Genomic DNA, 23974 nt, shown 5'->3' on the forward strand with positions numbered 1-23974 from the left:
ATTCGATGTAAGTTTTGAATTTGGAAATTTGGATTAGTTCTTTATGTTCAAATTGAGGCGCGGTTCATGGTTTTGATATTGTTTGGTATGATTCAAGGCCTCGAGTAGGTCCATGTTATGTTTTGGGATTGGTTGGTGTGTTTGGAAAGGGTCCCACGTGCTTCGGGCGTGTTTCAGATTTATTTTGGATCAGTTTGAGTTATGCTGGCATTGCTGAAGATTGCTGAGTCTTGTGTTTTTGCATCTACGAAATTGTGGTCACATATACGATCCGCAGAAGTGGATGATGTTACACAGAAGCGGACTGGGCTGCAGGCAAGTGGAAGACTGCAAATGCAAAAGTTAGAATGTAGAAGCGATTTTGTAGAAGCGGTAGGAGGACCGCAGACTTTGTAGTTCAAGGAATAAGCCATTCCCACATCTCCAATCGATTTTCCACATATGCGGAATCACTGGACAGTCTATTATATATTGAGGGTTTGTCATTTTTCATTATTGGGAGTTGTGGAGCTTGGCTATATGCTTTTTTGGAGGGATTTCACAACAATTGAAGGGGTAAGTACACTAATGGATTTTGGTGTTAGATATTAATTATCCATAGATTATAACACCTAGTTTATGTGAATTAAAGGTGGAATTTGATGGTTTTTGACTATGGTTTTGGAGAGTGGAAATTGATGATTTGAGGTTTGGATTTGGATGAAACACATATATTTGGACTCGTATTGGAATAGGTATTCGGGATTTGTGAGTTTTGTAAGGTTCTAGGGTGCGGGCCTAGGGCTAACTTTGTATAATTGCATCAAAATCTTAGCTTTACTATTTGGGGTTGCTTTCTATGGATTCTATTAATATTATAAAGTTGTTTTGGCTAGATTCGAGCCATTTGGAGGTTGATTCACGCGGGGAGGGATTTCTAGAGTACTGATTTAGCTTGCTTGAGGTAATTATCTTACCTAAACTTGGTTGAGGCACTAGTTGCCTGAGTTATTAGTGAAAGCTACATGCTATGAGTGGAGCACATGTGAGGGGATTGAGCCCATGTGCATATACCAGGGTATTATCCATGCTCGGGGTAGTGTTTAGGATATTATATGCCTTGAATCGATTGCTAAGCTTCATGTCATCATACTTCTTAGGTTGTATTCCGTTCGTGAGCAATTTGGAATCATGTTAGAGATTATTTGTTGATTGATCTCCTATTCAAACGTGTTAGTTGCTATTCTTGTGGCGTAATCACCTGCCTAGAACTGTGGTAGCACACTTCGCACATTCCTATACTATAGCGTGTAACTTATTTCAGTCCATGAGTATGTAAATTGATATACATTGTTCATGTACATGTATCTTTGTATGTGCTTTATGTGTGATATGGACTGGGTTGATAGCACGTGAGTTGTCTGTGCGGACCTAAGTTATGTTAGCACATGAGTTGTTCGTGCAGTGTGTGGATAAGGATCCATCCCCCTAGGGTCACCCTCGCATGTTTGTCTCTTGATGGTGTACACGTAATAAGAGGAAAACTGGCCATTGTGTGTTTTGGTTATTTAATTTTTCTCGACTTGCAATTTCCTTGGATGTATACATGTTTTAGCCACATATCTTATCTATATGCTATATCAGGAATGTATACATACCTTACTTTTGCATATCTTCTCTATATGCTGCATCTTTAACTGAAATAGAGCATGTTCGCTTTTTCTACACCAAGGAGGCGCACTCTGATTTATGACTTGATGATGTTATTCCTATATTCTTGTGAGATTTATGAATTGTACGGGGTATTAGCAAGTATTATTAATAATTCTTGTATTTATTACCTCGCCAAGTTTAGTTATGATACTTGTTGAGTACATGGGGTCGGTTGTACTCATACTACACTCTACACTTAATTGTGCAAATCCAGGTGTTGGCTCGCAACATGGGTAGTTATGTTTTGTTGCGAAGAGTTGCAAATAGATGACGTAGAGCTACATTTCGACCGCAGACCTTGGAAACTCTTAGTGTAATTGGGAGCGCATCACTACGGACTTTGTGCTAGACTTACCACAGAGCTTGAGGAAATATGATGTTGTATGGGTTATTGTGGTCCGATTGACTAAGTCCACACACTTTATTCTGGTGATAACATCCTATTCTTAAGAGCGGTTGGCTCAGATTTACATCTGGCAGATTATCTGCCTGAAGGGTGTGCCCATATTGATTTTTTATTACCGGGGCATGCAGTTCACATCACACTTTTGTAGAGATATGCAGCGTGAGTTGGGCCCGCATGTCGAGCTGAGTAACGTGTTTCATCCTTAGAAGGATGCATAATTTGAGCGTACTTTCAGATATTGGAGGATATATTGCGAGCATGCTCTATGGATTTCAAGGGTCAGTGGGACCAGTTCTTACATCTAGCAGAGTTTGCCTACAAAAACAGTTATCAGTCCAGCATCCAAATGGCTCCATATGAGGCCTTATATGGGGAGGCAATGTCATTCTCCGGTTTGTTGGTTTGAGCCCGGTGAGGCTAATTGTTGGGTAGAGATTTGGTATGTGATGCTTTGGAAAAGGTTAAGGTGATTCAGGAGCGACTTCGTATAGCTTAGTCCCGAGAACGTACAGCCTAGTCCCAGCAAAAGAGTTATGCAGACCGCAAGTTTCGAGATATGGCTTACATGGAAGGTGAGAAGGTTCTTCTTTTAATATTACCTATGAAGGGCGTGATGCGATTTTTGAAGAAGGGAAAGTTGAGACCGAGGTTTATTGGCCCGTTTGAAATCTCGCAGAGAGCTAGATAGGTTGCTTATAGGCTTGCATTGCCTTCTAGCCTGCCAGGGGTTAATATCGTATTTCATGTTTTTATGCTTCGCAAGAACCACGAGGATAGGTCATATGTTTTGGACTTTAGCATGGTGCATCTTGATGAGAATGTGACCTATGAGGAAGAGCCGGTGGCTATTTTAGACTGGTAGGTTTGAAAGTTGAGATCTATGACTTTTCTTTATGTGAAAGTATATTGGACTGGTCAGCTGATTGAGGAGGCTACGTGGGAGTCCAAGTCCTATATGAGGAGTAGATACCAATCCCTTTTACCAGTCCAGGTACATTTTTATTTCCGTTCGAGAACGAATGTTTCTTTTTGAGATGCAGAATGTGACGAGATTGTTACTTCACGTACTTTAATATTAGGATGAGTCATAGTAATCCATATGAGCTTGAAGAGATTAAGACCATTAATGAGGTTATAGAGGATTTGTGACTATGTTATTGTAAAACCTCATAAGTTTAACAACATTGATACCATTATATACATTTGATATGGTATTTTGAGTGGAACATTTTTGTAAAAAGTTTGAAAAATATGATTTTATATAGTTATTAATATTACTACTTCCGAATATGCTTTAAATTACACACATAATATGAGAACGTTTATGAGATTTTCATTATTGTAAAGATAGAAAATATTTTCTCAAAAGAAAAGAAGGTTATCTTTTTACCATTTTAAGAATTAAGCGTATGAAAATTTGTACTCTTTATATGTGATTACAAAAATTAGAAGTTGAGAGAATATATGTATTTTTGCATGGATGTTTTAATGAAATAATAGTGTATGTATTGATTTTATATGGTACCGTGATTTATTAATATTTTAATATTTTAATAGTAGTACTTTAGGATGGGGACAAGACTATATTTGAGGTTATAAGTATTTATGATATGTCAAGCAAGTGATAAGTGTTATAAAGGTCAGAGGGTAAACGAATCAAAGAAACTGAGTATCGCGGAAGTTTGACATTTTGGGATAAAATACGATACAAGCTACAATACCCCGTATTAATGGACTAGTACTATACCACATGACCATGATTAGTATTCTAGGTAATTTGAGATAAATCGTAATTATGTGGGAAATTGGTTAATTATTAGGTAATGGGAGATTCTAAAACAACGGGGATGTGGGTTCATGCATGGAAGGGTATCCACTTTTGAACATTTGTCAAATAGTTGGCTCCTAATTCCTAGTTCCTAGTTCCTAGAAAGAAAAGCAAAAGCAGAATTTTAATCTTCTTCACAAAAATATCCACATATACACTACCATCACAATATTCGTTCACTCATAATATGTTTTAGCACACTAAATATATTACTGCTCTGATTCCTTCAATATTTGTTAAGTCACCAAATTAGTACCAACTAGCAACGAAATGAAACTGGCAATTATAGGAGCCTATGTTTTGGTTTAGGTTTGTATCTATTGTTCTGAAGGGGAAGAACTACTATACATTTTATAGAGAAAGTTGTAATATTATTATAAGAAGTGTATATAAAAGAACGTAGTGGAAAATTGGGGCGAAGGAACCTATGTTGTCCAGATTTTGAAAGATAATTACATGCTGATGTTCTCAAAATTATAAGTTTCAGATTGAAGTACTAACGGGCTGAACCTCCGTCGTGTGGTTAGGTAAACGACAAAGGTATGTTAAGGCTAATCCTTCTTTCTTTTGGCATGATCCAAGTAACGACACGTAAACGTAATGTCATTTCATAAATGATTCTACTCTTAGCAGTTAAGGATGTCTATATTATTCATTCCTGTAAAGTGATATTCAAGCATGTCTAAGTATGTTCCTAATTCTCTATTGAGGTATTTGATAAAGATGTTAATATTCATAATGGTATTATATGCATCATCATTTACCACTGAGCTACGGCCGGTCGGGCAGTCATGCATTTACCACCGAGCTATTGCCGGTTGGGCAGTTACACATTTACCACCGAGCTACTGTCGGTCGGGCAGTCATGCATTTACCACCGCACTACGACCGGTCGGGGAGTTTTCCACTAATCAGTTGGGCAGTCATGCATCATGCGATATGGATAATAGTCTCAAAGAGAATCATTATATATCCAAGTATAATAAGTTTACATATACAGAGACTCAGGTTGATTCTTATATGTCTTTAATTAATGTTGACTTATTGTTATGTTTCAGTTTTGCCTTACATACTCGGAAAATTATTTGTACTGATGTCCTTTTGTTGTGGACGCTGAATTCATGCCTGCAGGAATAGGTAATCAGTTTGACAAGCCCTCATAGTAGACGAGGTTAGCATTCAACGAAGAATCGGTAAGACTCCATTTCATTCGGAGTGTAGCCGAGTCTATAAGTCATCGCGTCCGAGTTTTGCTACAGACTTATTGTCAGGCGGGGGCCCTGTATAGTACAGCTTGAAAAATTAGAAGTTGAGAGAATATATGTATTTTTGCATGGATGTATTAATGAAATAATAGTGTATGTATTGATTTTATATGATACCGTAATTTATTAATATTTTAATTGTAGTACTTTGGGATGGGGACAAGACTGTATTTGAGGTTATAAGTATTTATGATATGTCAAGAAAGTGATAAGTGTTATAAAGGTCAGAGGGTAAATGAATCAAAGAAACTGAGTACCGCGGGAGTTTGACATTTTGGGATAAAATACGATCCAAGCTACAATACCCCGTATTTATGGAGTAGTACTATACCACATGACCATGATTAGTATTCTAGGTAATTTGAGATAAATCTTAATTATGTGGGAAATTGGTTAATTATTAGGTAATGGGAGATTCTACAACAACGGGAGATGTGGGTTCATGCATGGAAGGGTATCCACTTTTGAACATCTGTCAAATACTTGGCTCCTAATTCCTAGTTAGTTCATAGAAAGAAAAGCAAAAGCAGAATTTTAATCTTCTTCACAAAAATATCCACATATACACTACCATCACAATATTCCTTCACTCACAATATGTTTTAGCACACTAAATATATTACTGCTCTGATTCCTTCAATATTTGTTAAGTCACCAAATTAGAACCAACTAGGAACGAAATGAAATTGGCAATTATAGGAGCCTATGTTTCGGTTTAGGTTTGTATCTATTGTTCTGAAGGGAAAGAACTACTATACATTTTATAGAGAAAGTTGTAATATTATTATAATAAGTGTATATAGAAGAACGTAGTGGAAAATTGGGGCGAAGGAACCTATGTTGTCCAGATTTTGAAAGATAATTACATGTTGATGTTCTCAAAATTATAAGTTTCAGATTGAAGTACTAACGGGCTGAACCGCCGTCGTGTGGTTAGGTAAACGACAAAGGTATGTTAAGGCTAATCCTTCTTTCTTTTGGCATGATCCAAGTAACGACACGTAAATGTAATGTCATTCCATAAATGGTTCTACTCTTAGCAGTTAAGGATGTCTATATTATTCATTCCTGTAAAGTGATATTCAAGCATGTCTAAGTATGTTCCTAATTTTCTATTGAGGTATTTGATAAAGATGTTAATATTCATAATGGTATTATATGCATCATCATTTACCACTGAGCTACGGCCGGTCGGGCAGTCATGCATTTACCACCGAGCTACTGTCGGTTGGGCAGTTACACATTTACCACCGAGCTACTATCGGTCGGGAAACCATGCATTTACCACCGCGCTACGACCGGTCGGGGAGTTTTCCACTGATCAGTTGGGCAGTCATGCATCATGCGATATGTATAATAGTCTCAAAGATAATCATTATATATCAAAGTATAATAAGTATACATATTAGAGACTCAGGTTGATTCTTATATCTCTTTAATTAATGTTGACTTATTGTTATGTTTCAGTTTTGCCTTACATACTCGGAACATTATTCGTACTGACATCCTTTTGTTATTGTCGCTACATTCATGCTTGCAGGAATAGGTAATCAGTTTGACAAGCCCTCATAGTAGACGAGGTTAGCATTCAACGAAGGATCGGTAAGACTCCATTTCATTCGTAGTGTAGCCGAGTCTATAAGTCATCACGTCCGAGTTTTGCTACAGACTTATTGTCAGGCGGGAGCCCTATAGGCAGAGGTTCAATTTGTGCAGTATGTCAGAGGCCTTGACGGCCCATATGTATTCATGTTTTATAAACGATGGTTCATTAATACATTGTTTTCCCACTTATAGTTATACATTACGAGTTGTGGCCATGTTGGCCAATGATAGTTACAAAAAACAAGTTACAGAGTGGTTCGCTCAGGCCAGTACGGCACCGGGTGCCAGCCACGCCTCTACCCGTTTTGGGGTGTGATAGAGATTTATCACTATGATTTATGACATGATAATATTATTGTTGTGTGCTTGTAAGATTTATGAACTGATTAGATTATTAGCAAGTATCGTTAATAATTATTGTCTCTATTACCTCGTGAGGTAATAGAGACAATAATTATTAATGATACTCGCTAATAACATGATCAGTGCATAAATCTCACAAGCGCACAACAATAATATTATCATCTCATAAATCAAAGTCATAGCGAACACCATGCAAACACTATGACAAATCCTCTAAACAATCCCACATGTGCCAAAAAACATAACAACACAATATAACAACTCGCACCACATGTTCCCATATGCCACAACATTCCCTAAACAACAATCCCAATACCACAACCACACGTAGCCCACATCTCAACAACACTAAGTACAACAATTACAACAACAATAACACAAGAGTACGACAAGTAAGTCAATGCGAGAATTACAAAAAGACAATGAAACTGAAGAATAAGCTCAACAATGAAAGACATAACAAGTAATAATTTCTTCAAATAAGAATAACTCAACAATGAGAGAGATAACACTTAACAACGACTCCAGATAAGAAAAAATCAACAATGGATGAGATAACATGTAACAACGGTGTCAAATAAGAATAAATCAACAATGGAAGAGATAACATGTAACAATGACTTCAAATTATAATAACTCAATAATGAGACAGATAACATGTAAATAAGAGAGGTAACAACTTCGTTTAAAGCATATAATAGTATATTTGGCAATAAAAGATAGAACATGAACTAACAACTTCAAGTAAAGCATGTAAGGGTAAATTTAACAATTGAGGATATAATATGATAGGGCAACTTCAATTAAATGTACATACGAAACCTAAGGGTCTAACCGGTAAAAGTTTCACATATAAGGCCGTGTACAAACTCGTCACCTCGTGTACAAGTCTTCCACGTAATTCTAATAGTTTAATATACCAATCACTATGGTGTAATTCCCCCACACAAAATAAGGAAAGATACTTACCTCGAGCAAGGAAAATCAATCCACCAAAATGCCCTTCCCGTTTGAAACAACTTACAATCGACTCAAATCTAGCAAAAATAACTTAATATCATAAATAAAAGCCATGAAAAATAATTTCAGATAATAAAGATTCAATCTTTAATGAAAATCAAAAAGTCAACTCAAAAGGTCAACCTCAGGCCCGCACCTCAGAACACGACAAAACTTACAAATTCTGAGAACCCATTTCGATGTGAGTCCAACCATACAAAAATTATTCAATTCTGACTTCAAATCGAACTTCAAATTCTCAATTTATTATTTAGGAAAGCATTTACAACCCCCCCCCCCAATTTCTCCAATACAAATTACTAATTCAATGATAAAAACAATGATAGAATCATGACTAATTAAAAACTCCAAGTAAAAAACACTTACCCCCGTCCAAACCGTAAAACTCCCTTCCCTAATCACCAAAAATCGAGCTCTACGACTCAAACTATGTTAAAATGAACCAAACCCTCGAAATAGAGTACTATATAATCTGCCAGGTTATTGCCACGACCCAGCCTAGGGCCGCGATAGATAACTGACACTAAGTGCCGACCATCACTGAACTTGATGATAATCTACTAATCATGAATATAAACAGATAAACTGAACAAGCATAAGCATTGCTGATAAGAAATGTTCAATATGGAAAGTTGACAAGCCTAACACAAGCTGACATATAGAAAAATGGATGTGAGTACGATATGTACAAAATATGTATGGTGGAACGCATATGTAAAGCATACTAAAGTATTATTGTAAGCTAGAAATCTCAATAAAAGCTGAAAGCTAAACAATAGTCTATTTAGCAACTGGTTTGGAACTGAACTGAAGGAGCTGAAACTGAACTACTATCTAAACAGGTACATGTCTGGTGAAATGGGATATGTCCCCCAAATAAGGTAACTGCAAAACCGAACTAGCCTCATGTATAGTCATGCAATGCAAACTATTTCTATATAAGCAAACATAACATTCCTGACTAGTATTATGGGCCATACCCTCCCCCCCCCCACAGTAGATAAATATATAATCAACAGGCCCAACTGGTGTTATGGGCTACACCCCCAGCATATAATCAATAAGTCCTCATTGGCGTTACGTGCTATCTCCCCCTAGCATTTAATCTTTAAGTCTCGCTGGTGTTATGGTCTATATTTCCCCCCCAGCACAATCAATGTAAGCATGTATGAGACATAACACATGTTGTAACATCATATGGACTCAAGAGACCGTGATGGAATCCATAAACAGAATTACAAACGTAACTTGACGCTTGTCATCCATAAAATGGACGGAGGAGCCTATCCCCATTTTAGGGAGAAACTGAGTGTGTACATGAGATTTCTCAAAGGATATTCATTTTTGATTTCAAACATATTACAAGTTTATACATATGATGAAAAACATGTTTACAAAACTATCAACACTTCTAGTTCAATTCCCAACATCAAACACCACCCACACTATGTCTACGGAGCCTCTAAGTACAACAGAAGAGTAGAATAGAAGTACCAGCGGCCCCGGCTATACCTCAAAGAATAAAGTACAGCGTCAAATGACATAAAGCCTTGAACAGAGTAGGGCTCACCAAAACCTACTGAGTAGAGAGTAAATGCTAATGAGGATCAAGACCGCACGATGATAAACTACTTGCATCCATTGAAGATGCAGCGCCCCCAGCATAAGGTAAGTTAGTACATATGGAATAGTACTAGAATGTAAAGCTAAGGGGAAAGAAGGGGAAACACCATGGAAGAAACAAGTAACTATCAATGATATCCAAATGCCAAGTTAAAACTTAACAATTTTCATAATACGAAAATAATATATATTTTTGGTTGGGAGAACATTAGCACCGATATACCACCGTGTTTTTAGCACGGATTCCTATCACACTCGTTCAGGTAGGCCATTTCCCCATGGACAATGTGGTTTAACATGTGATGCAAAAAATGTTGTTACCAAGAGTAGTACCACCATGTGTGCAACAAGGCGTCCGATGTCCACTCGATAGGTTAGGCCGCATTCCTACATATGCCGTGTGGGTTAACTTTTCAATTCACAGCTAATATCAATCTTATCCCAAATAAGAGAAATAATCACAATCCACCACAATCCACTCATACACCGACTCATGTAGTTTCGGGTGTGGGCCTTATGACCCACCCTTCCCCGGTTTGCTAAATATAAATGTATTCACCTCATCATCTTTAACATTGTATAAATCTTCATTAGAATTTTCAACCACTCACAACAACACTATTTCCTTGGCTCTTTTGGCCATTCATAAGTTTCTTTATTCATGGCGCAATGGCCGTATTTCAAGTTCCACACTTCCATTTCTTTCCTATCATGTATCATCATCATAAATATCAATATATATAATATTCCGTAAATCACAACTTTACGTTCATTAGAAATGAAGACTTTAAACATAATACATTTCTTTCCATGAAATAGAGTAAAATGATTGGCAATCGAAACGCAAGTTAAAATCATAGACGAGTAACACACCATTTATTCTTGAAATACTTTTCCCAAAAAGGGTAATACACAATTTCAGCTCACTTCTTTCATTTTCAAGCATCTTTATAGATTATCAACAATATGAGCATTCGAAATCAAGGTCTAAAGTATATATATGAGCAATAAGTATTTTGGACGCATGGAGTATTCTTTCCAAGTTAAGCATAATGGTCATTCATTTGAAACACGACTAAAAGTAATAACATTTTAATACATAATATGATAAGAGCATCCAGAACTCATTTTGAACATACATATATATAAATATATTCGACACATGGTTCATTCAGAATAGTAAAATTTATTAGGAGCTTGATCCAACCATACTTGAAACTTGCCGAAACATCATGGAATTCAATTCTAAGAGAGTAGTTTAGCCAACATACTTTAAATTCGCCCTTTAATAGTACTATGATGGTCCAGCGCACTAAACTACTTCAATATGAAACAATGCAACACTTTTATACCAATATTAGTAAGATTTATATACTTTAAGTCATTTAGACTTTTTATCCAACATCTAACGTGCATATATTTCTACAACCTCCTTCAATGGAGTTTCTTCACCTAACAACCACCTTCCATACCAATAATTCACCTTACCATCATCTCTAGGCCATCCACAACGTCCATTAGCACATGCATGCCCAATAATTCACACCCAAACCATAAATCTAATTAATTAAACCATTTTACAATCTCTACAATACCAACACAACCCGGCTTCCAATCACCATCCCAAAGTCCTAACATATATTTCATACATAAATAATCACCATAGAGTCGTTAGAGATGGTAGACATACCTCTTGTAGTGAGACAGTTGAAAATCCCTACTTGTAGTATTCTTGACCAATTTGTGAATTTGAATGGAAATCTAAGGATCTTCAAGATTAATCCTAGTTAATATAAGTGTTTATGAGTATTAATCAGCTCAAAATTACTCCAAAAACATTACATTGGTTCATGGGAGGGAAGTATAGGATGGGGTCCCCTTGATATGTAAGCCCTAGCTCAAAGAAATGACGTATCTCCTCTTTCTACCTCACCTTGTGTCACGCCATAGCCTCGGCGTAACACGGCACTCGGTTCCTGACAGCATGTGACCGAGCAAACCAACTGTATGGCTAGATCAACATGTGGTATAACTGTAAGCTAGATATAAATATACAACATGATGATCTATTGAAGAGTCTAACTGAAATGTCATAGATGCAGAAAACACTGAAAAGTCTGCTATTGTAAATGAGTAGCCGACAACGCTAAGACATAAACGTCTGCTAACATCTGACTGATTGAATTATAGTCTACGAAGCTTCTAAGAATACTGTAATGCTAACTGTTTACCATGACAAGGTCCCTGGCATACCTTACTACTTAAACACTAAAAAGACTAAAGACTGAAAAAAGGATAATGCCCCAAAAAACTGGGCTTACCAATAGCTGATACGAGATGTCCTAGCAAGCAGAATCGTCAACCTGTAAATCGTTACCTGCATTGCGGGATGCAGGCCCCAGGCAAAAAGGGTTGTCAGTACATTTGAATTGCATTGGCAGGTAAAACAACTAAAACAAATAACAGTAAATACTAGAACTAAAACTGAGCTGATAACTAAGAACTGATAGCTGAATACTGAAATGACTGTTAACTGATAACTGAAACGATAACTGCTAAAAGGGAAACTGAAATAATAACAGATAACTGATGACTGATAACTGAACAGAACAAAAAAAGGAAGGATATGAGTACTCCCTCTTCTGAATGATAAATAACATGTTTATCTGAATATTATACTACGACCTCAGGCCAAATATATATGTGCACAAGCTGTGGCCTCGGGCTCAAGTATACGTATACACAAGGGCAGCCTCATGCCCAAAAATGCATAAAACATAAACTGCAGCCTCAGGAGTGTTGAATAGAACAAAACTGAGACATATATTCATAATAAATTTATTTGTCATAACCGAAGCTCATAGGATATTGAACTATTATGAAACTATGACATCTAGAGAATAGAAGTTCTACAACTATTCACCGGACTAAGGCATAATTACTTTCTGAGGAAACTTGTAGCAGTCATAAATAATGGGACGTAGGGCGAATCATAAACATTCCCAAGCGTAAAGAGAGTTAGCCTCACATAACTTAGCTCTAGCGCTTTTTAAGAGTATCACGATGTTCGTTTCCTCTTTCAACGACAATATACGTCAATACATATATCAAAAGGAACCAATATTATCACTAATGCTCCTATTTTAGTAACTTAGGAATTTTATCAAACAACTTATGGTTGTAAAGCCTCATCTCCCTTTGTAATCTATCTTTTCTTCACCAAGTTCTCATTATACTACTTCTAGGTAATTCTACAATCCCAAATAGATGTAACTAACACCATTTCTCATCACCCAAATGTTTAGAACAATCATAATTCAACAATCCAAAACCCATGTTCTTATGGTTATCATTATCAAACCCATTTACTATTCTCCCAAAAACATATAAATTCTTAGTTATAAATAATTAGGGAGTAGAAGCATTACCTTTTCGAAATTAACTCCTCTTGAATTCGAGTTCTAGGGATTCCTTTTCAACCATGGTATCTCGACCGAATATCTAATGAGTGGAAGGATTTACCAATGTTAATAAGGTGTTGGAGAATTGAAATTAACTTAGAATTATCGTTAGAACTTACCTTGGATATGGAGGGACCTTGGGGAAGTTAAGTTCTTGAGAGTTTCCCATTCTAGAGTAGGTTTTCGTGTTAGGGGTGGGGGTGGGGGGGGGGACGAGGTGGGGATTTTAAATAAGTGAACACGTACCAAAATTAAGTAGGAAAATAAAAGTAGCTAGGATAAGCCTCGTCGGTGCGAGGCATCGTCAGGGGCGCCGAAATAACTATGCAAGGCGCCATCGGAGGCACCAAACTTACAGTGCCTATGTGTTGTCTGGGGCGTTGAGGTTGATACACTGGACAGTGCCTTACACTGTCTGGGGCACTGAGTTTTTATGGCCTTGCACTATCTATGGCCGTGAGTTTTCATGGCCTTGCACTGTCTAAGGCTATAAGACGGACCTCTCATAAACTTAGTCGATTCTATTAAATTTTACACACCACTGTCTCGGTCTTGATTCTAAAACAATTGTTTCTACCCATACTAATCCCAATAGGGCTTCACGTGTCTAAAAGGTCACATTAATACTCATTTAACGCATCCACAATTAATCCGGATTTGCAGAGTGTTACATTATCTACCCTTTGTGATCATTTGTCCTCGAATGATTGTCCTGACTGTAACTATGGCTGACTCTTGACTTTAAACGGGTCTGGTGGAAACATGTGAACATTGAACTTTCATGAACACTTGCATACTACACTAAAAGAATACAGGATTACTGATGTGCAGAGATATTAAATTGAATAGCTATTGAACCGAATTGTCACTGAACTGACTGAACACTGAGCTGATTGAATACTAAAAGATATGGTGATTATAACATAAGTTCTGAATTAGAAGGATAGCTACCTTCGACATTTCTCAAAAATACCTGCCAGCTAATAGAGCATAACTAGCTTCATAGGGCATCATTATACGCATAACATGAAACATATACATGAATCCTAATCTATTATTGATACATCAATTCTGAACTAACGTGGATATATAAATACTGAAATGGGCCATAACACCCCCCCCCCCCCCACAATAGATAAATATATAATCAACAGACCCAACTGGTGTTATGGGCTACACCCCCAAGGATATAATCAATAGGCTTTGTTGGCGTTACGTGCTATCTACTCCCTAGCATTTAATCTATAGCTCTCGCTGGTGTTATGGGCTATATCCCCCCGCATAATAAATGTAAGAATGTATGAGACATAACACATGTTGGAACATCATATGGACTCAAGAGATCGTGATGGAATCCATAAACAGAATTACAAACGTAACCTGACACTCATCATCCATAAAATGGACGGAGGAGCCTATCGCCATTTTAAGGAGAAACTAAGTGTGTACATGAGATTTCTCAACGGATATTCATTTACGATTTCAAAAATATTACAAGTTTATACATATGATGAAAAACATGTTTGCAAAAATACCAACACTTCTAGTTTAATTCCCAACATCAAACACCACCCACAATATGTCTACGGTGCCTCTAAGTACAACAGAATAGTAGAATGGAAGTGCCGGCGACAAGGCCCCGGCTATATCTCAAAGCATAAAGTACAACATAAAATGACATAACGCCTTGAACAGAGTAGGGCTCACCATAACCTTCTGAGTAGAGAGTAAATGCTAATGAGGATCAAGACCGCCCGCTGATGAACTACCTACATCCATTGAAGATGCAGCGCCCCCGGCATAAGGTAAGTTGGTACATAGGGAATAATACAATTATGTAAAGCTAAATGTGCTCTTACGAAATAGAATGCCAATGAAATAAGGGGAAACACCATGGAAGAAACAAGTAATAATCAATGATATCCAAATGCCAAGTTAAAACATAATGATTTTCATAATACGAAAATAATATATATTTTTGGTTTGGAGAACATTAGCACAGACATACCACCGTGTTTTTAGTATGGAGTCCTATCACACCCGAACGGGTAGGCCATCTCCCCATGGACAATGTGGTATAACATGTGATGCGAAAAAATTTGTTACCAAGAGTAGTACCACCATGTGCGCAACAAGGCGTCTGATATCCACCCGATCGGCTAGGCCACCTTCCTACATATGCCATGTGGGTTGACTTTCCAATTCACAGCTAATATCAATCTCATCCCAAATAAGGGGAATAATCACAATCCACCACAATCCACCCGTACACCGGCTCATGTAGTTTCAGGTGTGTGCCTTATGACCCACCCTTCCTCGGTTTGCTAATGATACTCCCAAAAATATATTTTTTTTTATTCACACAAGGTAACATAAATATAAATGTATTCACATCATCATCTTTAACATTGTATAAATCTTCATAAGAATTTTCAACCACTCACAATAACAGTATTGCCTTGGCTCTTTTGGCCATTCACAAGTTTCTTTATCCATGGCTCGATGGCCGTATTTCAAGTTTCACACTTCCTTTTTTTCCTATCATGTATCATCATAATAAATATCAACATATATAATATTCCGTAAATCACAACTTTAAGTTCATTAGAAATGAAGACTTTAAACACAATAGATTTCTTTCCATGAAATGGAGTTAAATTATTGGCAATCCAAACGCAAGTTAAAATCATAGACGAGTAACACACCATTTATTCTTGAAATACTTTTCCCAAAAAGGGAAATACACAATTTCAACTCACTTCTTTCATTTTCAAGAATCTTTATAGATTATCAACAATATGAGCTTTCGAAATCAAGGTCTTAAGTATATATATGAGCAATATGTGTTTTGGACAGATGGATTATTCTTTCCAAGTTAAGCATAATAGACATTCATTTCAAACACGACTAAAAGTAATAACATTTTAATACACATATCATACTTTGAACACGTTCCCGAAGGATAACATAATATGATAAGAGTATCCAGAACATAATTTAAACATACATATATATAAATATATTCCGACACATGGTTCATTCGGAATAATCGAATTTATTAGGAACTTGATCCAGCCATACTTGAAACTTGTCGAAACATCATGGAATTCAATTCTAAGAGAGTAGTTTAGCCAACATACTTGAAATTTGCCCTTTAAAAGTATTATAATGGTCCACCACACTAAACAACTTCAATCTACAACAATGTAACACTTTTGTACCAATATTAGTAAGATTTATATACTTTAAGTCATTTAGACTTTTTATCAAACATCTAACCTGCATATCTTTCTATAACCTCCTTCAATGGAGTTTCTTCACCTAACAACCACCTTCCATACCAATAATTAACCTTACCATCATCTATAGGCCATCCACAACTTCCATTAGCACATGCATGCCCAACAATTCACACCCAAACCATCAATCTCATTAATTAAACCTTTTTACAATATCTACAACACCAACACAACCCAGGTTAGGCACTTATGGCTTCCAATCACCATCCCAAAGTCCTAACATATATTTTATACATAAATAATCACCATAGAGTCGTTAAAGATGGTAGACATACCTCTCGTAGTGAGACTGTTGAAAATCCCGAACTTGTAGTGTTCTTGACCAGTTTGGGGATTTGAATGGAAATATATGGATCTTCAAGATTAATCCTGGTTAATATAAGTGTTTAGGAGTAGTGATCAACTCAAAATTACTCCAAAAACATTACCTTGGTTCATCGGAGGGAAGTATATGACAGGTTCCCCTTGATATACAAGCCTTAGCTCAAAAAAATGACTTAGCTCCTCTCTCTACCTGGCCTTGTGTCACGCCATGGCCTGGGCGTAACACGACACTTGGTTCCTGACAACATGTGACTGAGCAAACCAACTGTATTGCTGGATCAACATGTGGTATAGTTGTAAGCTAGATATAAATATACAATATGATGATCTATTAAAGAGTCTGACTGAAATATCATAGATGCAGAAAACACTGAAAAGTCTGCTAGTGTAAATAAGTAGCCGACAAGGCTAAGACATAAAAGTCTGCTAACATCTGACTGATTGAACTATAGTCTATGAAGCTTCTAAGAATACTATAATGCTAACTGTTTACCGTGATAAGGTCCCTGACATACCTTACTACTTAAACACTATAAAGACTAAACACTAAAAAAGGGATAATGCCCCGAAAGACTGGGCTCACCAATAGCTAATACGAGATATCCTAGCAAGCAGAATCATCAACCTGTAACTCATTACCTGCATTGCGGGATGAAGGCCCCGAGCAAAAAAGGGACGTCGGTACATTTGAATTGCATTAGTATGTAAAAAAACTGAAAGAAAGAACCGTAAATACTAGAACTGAAACTGAGTTGATAACTAAGAACTGATAATAGAAGACTGAAATGACTGTTAACTGATAACTAAAATGATAACTGCTAAAAGAGAAACTGAAATGATAATAGATAACTGATAATTGAACTGAACAAAGGAAGTAAGGATATGAATACTCCCTCTTCTGAATGATGAACCACATATTTATCTGAATATTAAACTACGGCATCAGGCCCAATATATATGTGCACAAGGTGCGGCCTCGGGCCAAGTATACGTATACATAAGGGCGGCCTCATCCCCAAAAATGCATAAAGCATAAACTGCAGCCCTAGGAATGCTGAATAGAATAAGACTGAGACATGTATTCATAATAAATTTATTTGTCATAACTGAAGCTCATAGGATATTGAACGATTATGAAACTATGACATCTAGAGAATAGAAGTTCTACAACGATTCACGGGACTAAGGCATAATTACTTTCTGAGTAAACTCGTAGCAGTCATAAAGAATGGGACGTAGGGAGAATCATAAACATTCCCAAGTGTAAAGAGAGTTAGCGTCACATACCTTAGCTCTGATGCTTTTTAAGAGTATCACGATGTTCGTCGCCCCTTTCAACTACAATATACGTTAATAAATATATCAAGAGGAACCAATATTATCACTAATGCTCCTATTTTAGTAACTTAGAAATTTTATCAAACACCTTATGGTTGTAAAGCCTCATCGCCCTTAGTAATTGGTCTTTTTCTTCACAAGTTCTCATTTTTCTACTTTTAGGTGATTCTACAATCCCAAATAGATGAAACTAACACCATTTCTCATCACCCAAATATTTACAACAATCATAATTCAATAATCCAAAACCCTTGTTCTTATGGTTATCGTTATCAAACCCATTTACTATTCTCCCAAAAACTTATCAATTCGTAGTTATAAATGATTAGGGAGTAGAAGCATTACCTTTTCGAAGTTCACTCCTCTTTAATTCGAGTTCTAGGGATTCCTTTCTCAACATTGGTATCTCCACTGAATATCTAATGAGTGGAAGGATTTACCCATGTTAATAAGGTGTTGGAGAATTGAAATTAACTTAGAATTACCGTTAGAACTTACCTTGGATGATGGAGGAACCTTGGGGATGTTAACTTAGAATTATCCTTTCTAGAGTAGGTTTTCGTGTTAGTGGTGTGGGGGGAACGAGGTGGGGATTTTAAAAAAGTGAGCACATCCCAAAATTAAGTAGGAAAATAAAAGTAGCTCGGATAAGCCTTGTCGGCATGAGGCATCGTCAGGGGCGCCGAAATCACTATGCAAGGCTCTATCGGAGGCGCCAAAATTATAGTGCCTTGCGTTGTCTAGGGCGCTGAGGTTGATGCCCTGGACAGTGCCTTGTACTATCTAGGACACTGAGTTTTTATGGCCTTGCATTGTCTATGGCCGTGAGTTTTCATGGCCTTGCACTGTCTAAGGCTAAAAGACAGACCTCCCATAAACTTAGTCGATTCTATTGAATTTTACACACCTGAGTCTCAGTCTTGATTCTAAAACAATTGTTTCCACCCATACTCATCCCAATAGGACTTCACGTGTCTAAAAGGTCACATTAATACTTATTTAATGCATCCACAACTAAACCGGATTTGCAAAGTGTTACATTATCTACCTTTTGTGATCATTCGTCCTCGAATGATTATCCTGACTGTAACTATGACTGACTCTTGACTTTAAACGGGTATGGTGGAAACATGTGAACATTGAACATTCATGAACACATGCATACTAAACTAAAAGAATACAGGATTTCTGATGTGCTGAGATTCTAAACTGAATAGCTACTGAACTGAATTGTTACCGAACTGACTGAACACTGAGCTGACTGAATACTAAAAGATATGGAGATTATAATATAAGTTCTGAATGAGAAGGAAAGCTACCTTCGACATTTCTAAAAAATACCTGCCAGCTAATAGAGCATAACTAGCTTCATAGGGCATCATCATACGCACAACATGAAACATATACATGAATCCTAGTCTATTATAGATACGTTAATTCTGAACTAGCGTGGATATATGAATACTGAAATGGCACGAATATTTGAGTACTGAGCTGACGTGAATATTTGGGCACTAAACTGACATCAATATCTAAGTACTAAGCTGGCATAAATATTTTAGTACTGGACTGACATGAGTATCTGAGTACTTGACAAGACATAAATGTTCTAACATGATATCTAAATATCAGAAACATAGATGTCATGATATGAGATCTGAACACTTGAAACTTGAATGTTATAACATGATACGTGAAATACTGCATGTACAACCACCAATTCTGCTGTGAACTCTAATTCGTAAGCTACATGCCCGATACTTCGTAAGATCCTATACGGCCTGATATATCTGGGACTAAGCTTTCCATTCTTCCCAAATCTTATAACACCTTTCATAGGCGAGACTTTTAGAAACACCCAATCATCAAAATGAAACTATAGGTCTCTATGTTGCATGTTCGAATATGCCATTTGGCGACTCTGAGCAGTCTTCAAATGCTCTTGAATCAACTTGACTTTCTCCTAGACTGATTGACCAAATCTGCTCCTAATAACTTTGCTTCTCCAACTTCGAACCAACCAATTGGTGATCTACACCTTCGCCCATACAAACCATGCTTTTCAAGTAAGCAATATAATCCTATTATAAGGCCTATATTTACCATCTCCACTAAAGGATACGTATATTCTATGGTAAAACACTAGGATTTGTGTTGCTTTAGTTTCACTTGCTAACAATTTAGACACTTGGCCACAAAGTCTGTGACGTTCTTTTTCATGTCGTTCCACCAATAAATCTCTTTGAGATCATGATACATATTAGGGGAACCTCGATAGATATAATACTTGGAATTATGGGCTTCTAACATGATCATCCTTCTCTATGTCCGTTTACGTCTAGGATACACAATCCGTCTTGGTACCTCAAAGTACCATCATCTCCCCCTTGTTCAAAAGCCATCATCTTATGCATGTGAATCCCCTCTTTCAACTTCAAAAAGTAGGGATATCCTTCACTTCGGGTACTAAGGAGGAACAAGTCCTATTCTGGAAAACAATTCCACCACCTTCGGAGTCCGAAAGTCGGACTCCTAGCTTGACTAAGCAGTGAACTTCTATTACCATAGTTCTCTTGTCTGCCTCAATAATGACGTATAATTCTCATACTTGATTATCTTTTTAAGTTACTTCCTAAAAACACTTATAGTTTTAATGTGAGATAAGTCTTTAACCAGTACACCGAAGATTAGAGTCTCGTGCAATGGCACTACCCTCATGATACATAACTGGGCATGATTTTATAGTTTTTATATCCTATGCTAAATATGTGGGTTTCAAATCTCCAACTGGACTTACTGATGATTTTCGCAACTCCCCCTTAAACCAAAGGTTAAGGTCTTGTACTTGCGGATCCTTCTCTTTGTTTTTGGTATGCGACCAACTTTCCTTAGTTTCTGCAATTTTATGCACTTTACGTCAGTGATGGCTCATCATCCGACTTACGTCAGAGAAATCTTTCTTACTAGGAAAAAATGAATTACTTACTTAAACGGAAAGCTGATGTATTCACAACTATCATACACAATCTTAATGATTTAACTCTACTCACACTGTCGATCTTGGGGAGACCCCTTTTTGAAAATTCTAAAAGGCTATTATTCTGTAGTTGGCTCTCTTACTACCTGGCTGATTTTTCTTATTCTTCCACTGTCACTGTACCTCGAGTTTAACTTAAACCCTTTGTGTTCTAACACACGTTCGATATTTCAAACTGTCATCCACTAACTAGAGTTAACATGGCTAAGTGAATCAAATTGTACCTCTATAGCTCTGATGAAATTGCTAATTCACTGTATCAACTAAAAGCTTACTTACAATTCTTTTACTAACAACCTGCCAGAATCATGTATTCCTGTTCTACTTTAGATAACTAAAGTGAAGCATAATGTTATTTCTAACTTCCCTTACCATCCGACCCTATTCTACGATCGCATACTATCTTTTTTTTTGAACGATGCACATGGATCACACTTATTGAAATATCATATGTCTTAAATGAAATTGGAATATCAAACCCCATACTTTCTATACACTTCAAAATCATATCAGACTATAAATATATGCGGTAACACTTAATCACATAACCTAAGGGGAACTGTCGTATCCTTTATCTTACAATAATATCTGCTTCTTATGGTAACTTACTAATGTGGTACTTTCTAGTTCTAATATGAATAAATCTTAACAACTTAAAATCATTCCCTGAAATTTAATATCGGTTGCTCTTGATTCATATTTTGTACATCATATCTTCTTACTCATGCATGAGTCTTATTTATTTTGCCCTTATGCTCTTTTTTTGTCCAAAACTATGGTCATCAATTCATGCCCGCTGCAATTAAATTCTTAACTTGTTATGTTGTGGGGTCTAACATCTGAAATATCATCATTCAACATGTGGCTCCATTTACAAAAATTTAAATGTATTTGTTTTATGAGGTAAAAACACATACAGCTACGCTACAATACACAAACTTATCCTTCAGAGTATACCGTCATCTGGTAAATCACTTTCTGCACCATCTGATGAGTCTTGAGTCTTAATTTGTACCTAAAACATGTGAAGATTTAGCAATAATCATTGTTACTTACATTTTCTTTTATCACCCATATACATCACTGTGTACTCATAAGTCACCGGAATTGGGATACACTAAAAATTGGAGATCTAGTAACTAAACAACTACTTACTAGCATGCTGAATAACCATAAACCTGCTAACTGAAAGACTGCATAACTTGTAACTGAGGTGAACTGATAACCATAAAACATGATAAATGCTTTTGTACTTTCTGATGAGGTTATGCTCTAATATGTACTACTATCCATTGTATCCCACTTTCAACATCCTCTCATGTCTCGTTTGTTACCAACCCTGTACTTCATAATTATACCTCAATGGGATATCACCCTCTCTAGGACCTTGGGTGTTTCCTACACGTCGCTTAGGCATTCGATACATCTGCAATTCGATAGGAAGAGAAGGTTACCTATTTCTCTAAGTTTCATGGCACGATCTAGAGTAGAAAGAAATGAGACAATCTTGAATGTCTTAGTAGTTTACCATTTATATGCATGGACGTCACACACTTATAAAAGAAATTCCACTGGACACGACTTCATAGACTTTCTAGGACACTTGATACCGAACCATGGCCTGGTCATAACACGACACTTGGTGCCTGACTGCATGTGACCGAGCGAACCAACTGTATGGCTGGATCAACATGTGGTATAACTGTAAGCTAGATATAAATAAACAACATGATGATCTATTAAAGAGACTGACTGAATTATCATAGGTGCAGAAAATACTAAAAAGTGTGCATGTGTAAATGAGTAGCCGACAAGGCTAACACATAAAATTTTGCTAACATCTGACTAGCTGAACTATAGTCTACGAAGAATTTAAGAATACTGAAATGCGAACTATTTACCGAAAAGAGTGGGGCTCACCAATAGCTGATACAAGATGTCCTAGCAAGCATAATCGTCAACCTATAAATCGTTACCTACATTGTGAGATGCAGACCCCGGGCAAAAAGGGACGTCAGTATATTTGAATTGCACTGGTATGTAAAACAACTAAAAGAAAGAACTGTAAATATAGAAACTGAAACTGAGCTGATAACTAAGAACTGATAACAGAATACTAAAATTATCATTAACTATTAACTGAAACAATAATTGCTGAAAGTGAAACTGAAATGATAATTGATAATTGAACTGAACAAAGAAGGTAAGGAAATGAATACTCCTTCTTCTGACTGATGAACCACCTGTTAGTCTGAATATTAAACTCCAGCCTCAGGCCTAATATATATGTGCACAAGCTACCACCCCGGGCCCAAATATACATATACATAACTGCGGCCTCAGGCCTAAAAATGCATAAAGCATAAACTGCAGCCTCAGGACCAAAGATGCATAAAGCATAAACTACGGCCTCAGGCTCAAATACAAGTGTTCAACATTCAGGAATTTAGAATTAGGAACTGAGAATCATAATGCAATATATGATACTAAACTACTAAACTATACTAAGTTACATGATAATGGAATGTTGAATAGAACTAGACTGAGACATGTATTCATATAAATTGTTTTGTCATAACTGAAGCTCATAGGATATTGAACGATTATGAAACTATTCCATCCTGAGAATAGAAGTTCTACAACTATTCATGGGACTAAGGCATAATTACTTTCTGAGGAAACTCGTAACAATCATAATGAATGGGACGTATGG

This window comes from Nicotiana tabacum, chromosome 22, assembly GCF_000715075.1.
Source record: "Nicotiana tabacum cultivar K326 chromosome 22, ASM71507v2, whole genome shotgun sequence".
Taxonomy (NCBI): domain Eukaryota; kingdom Viridiplantae; phylum Streptophyta; class Magnoliopsida; order Solanales; family Solanaceae; genus Nicotiana; species Nicotiana tabacum.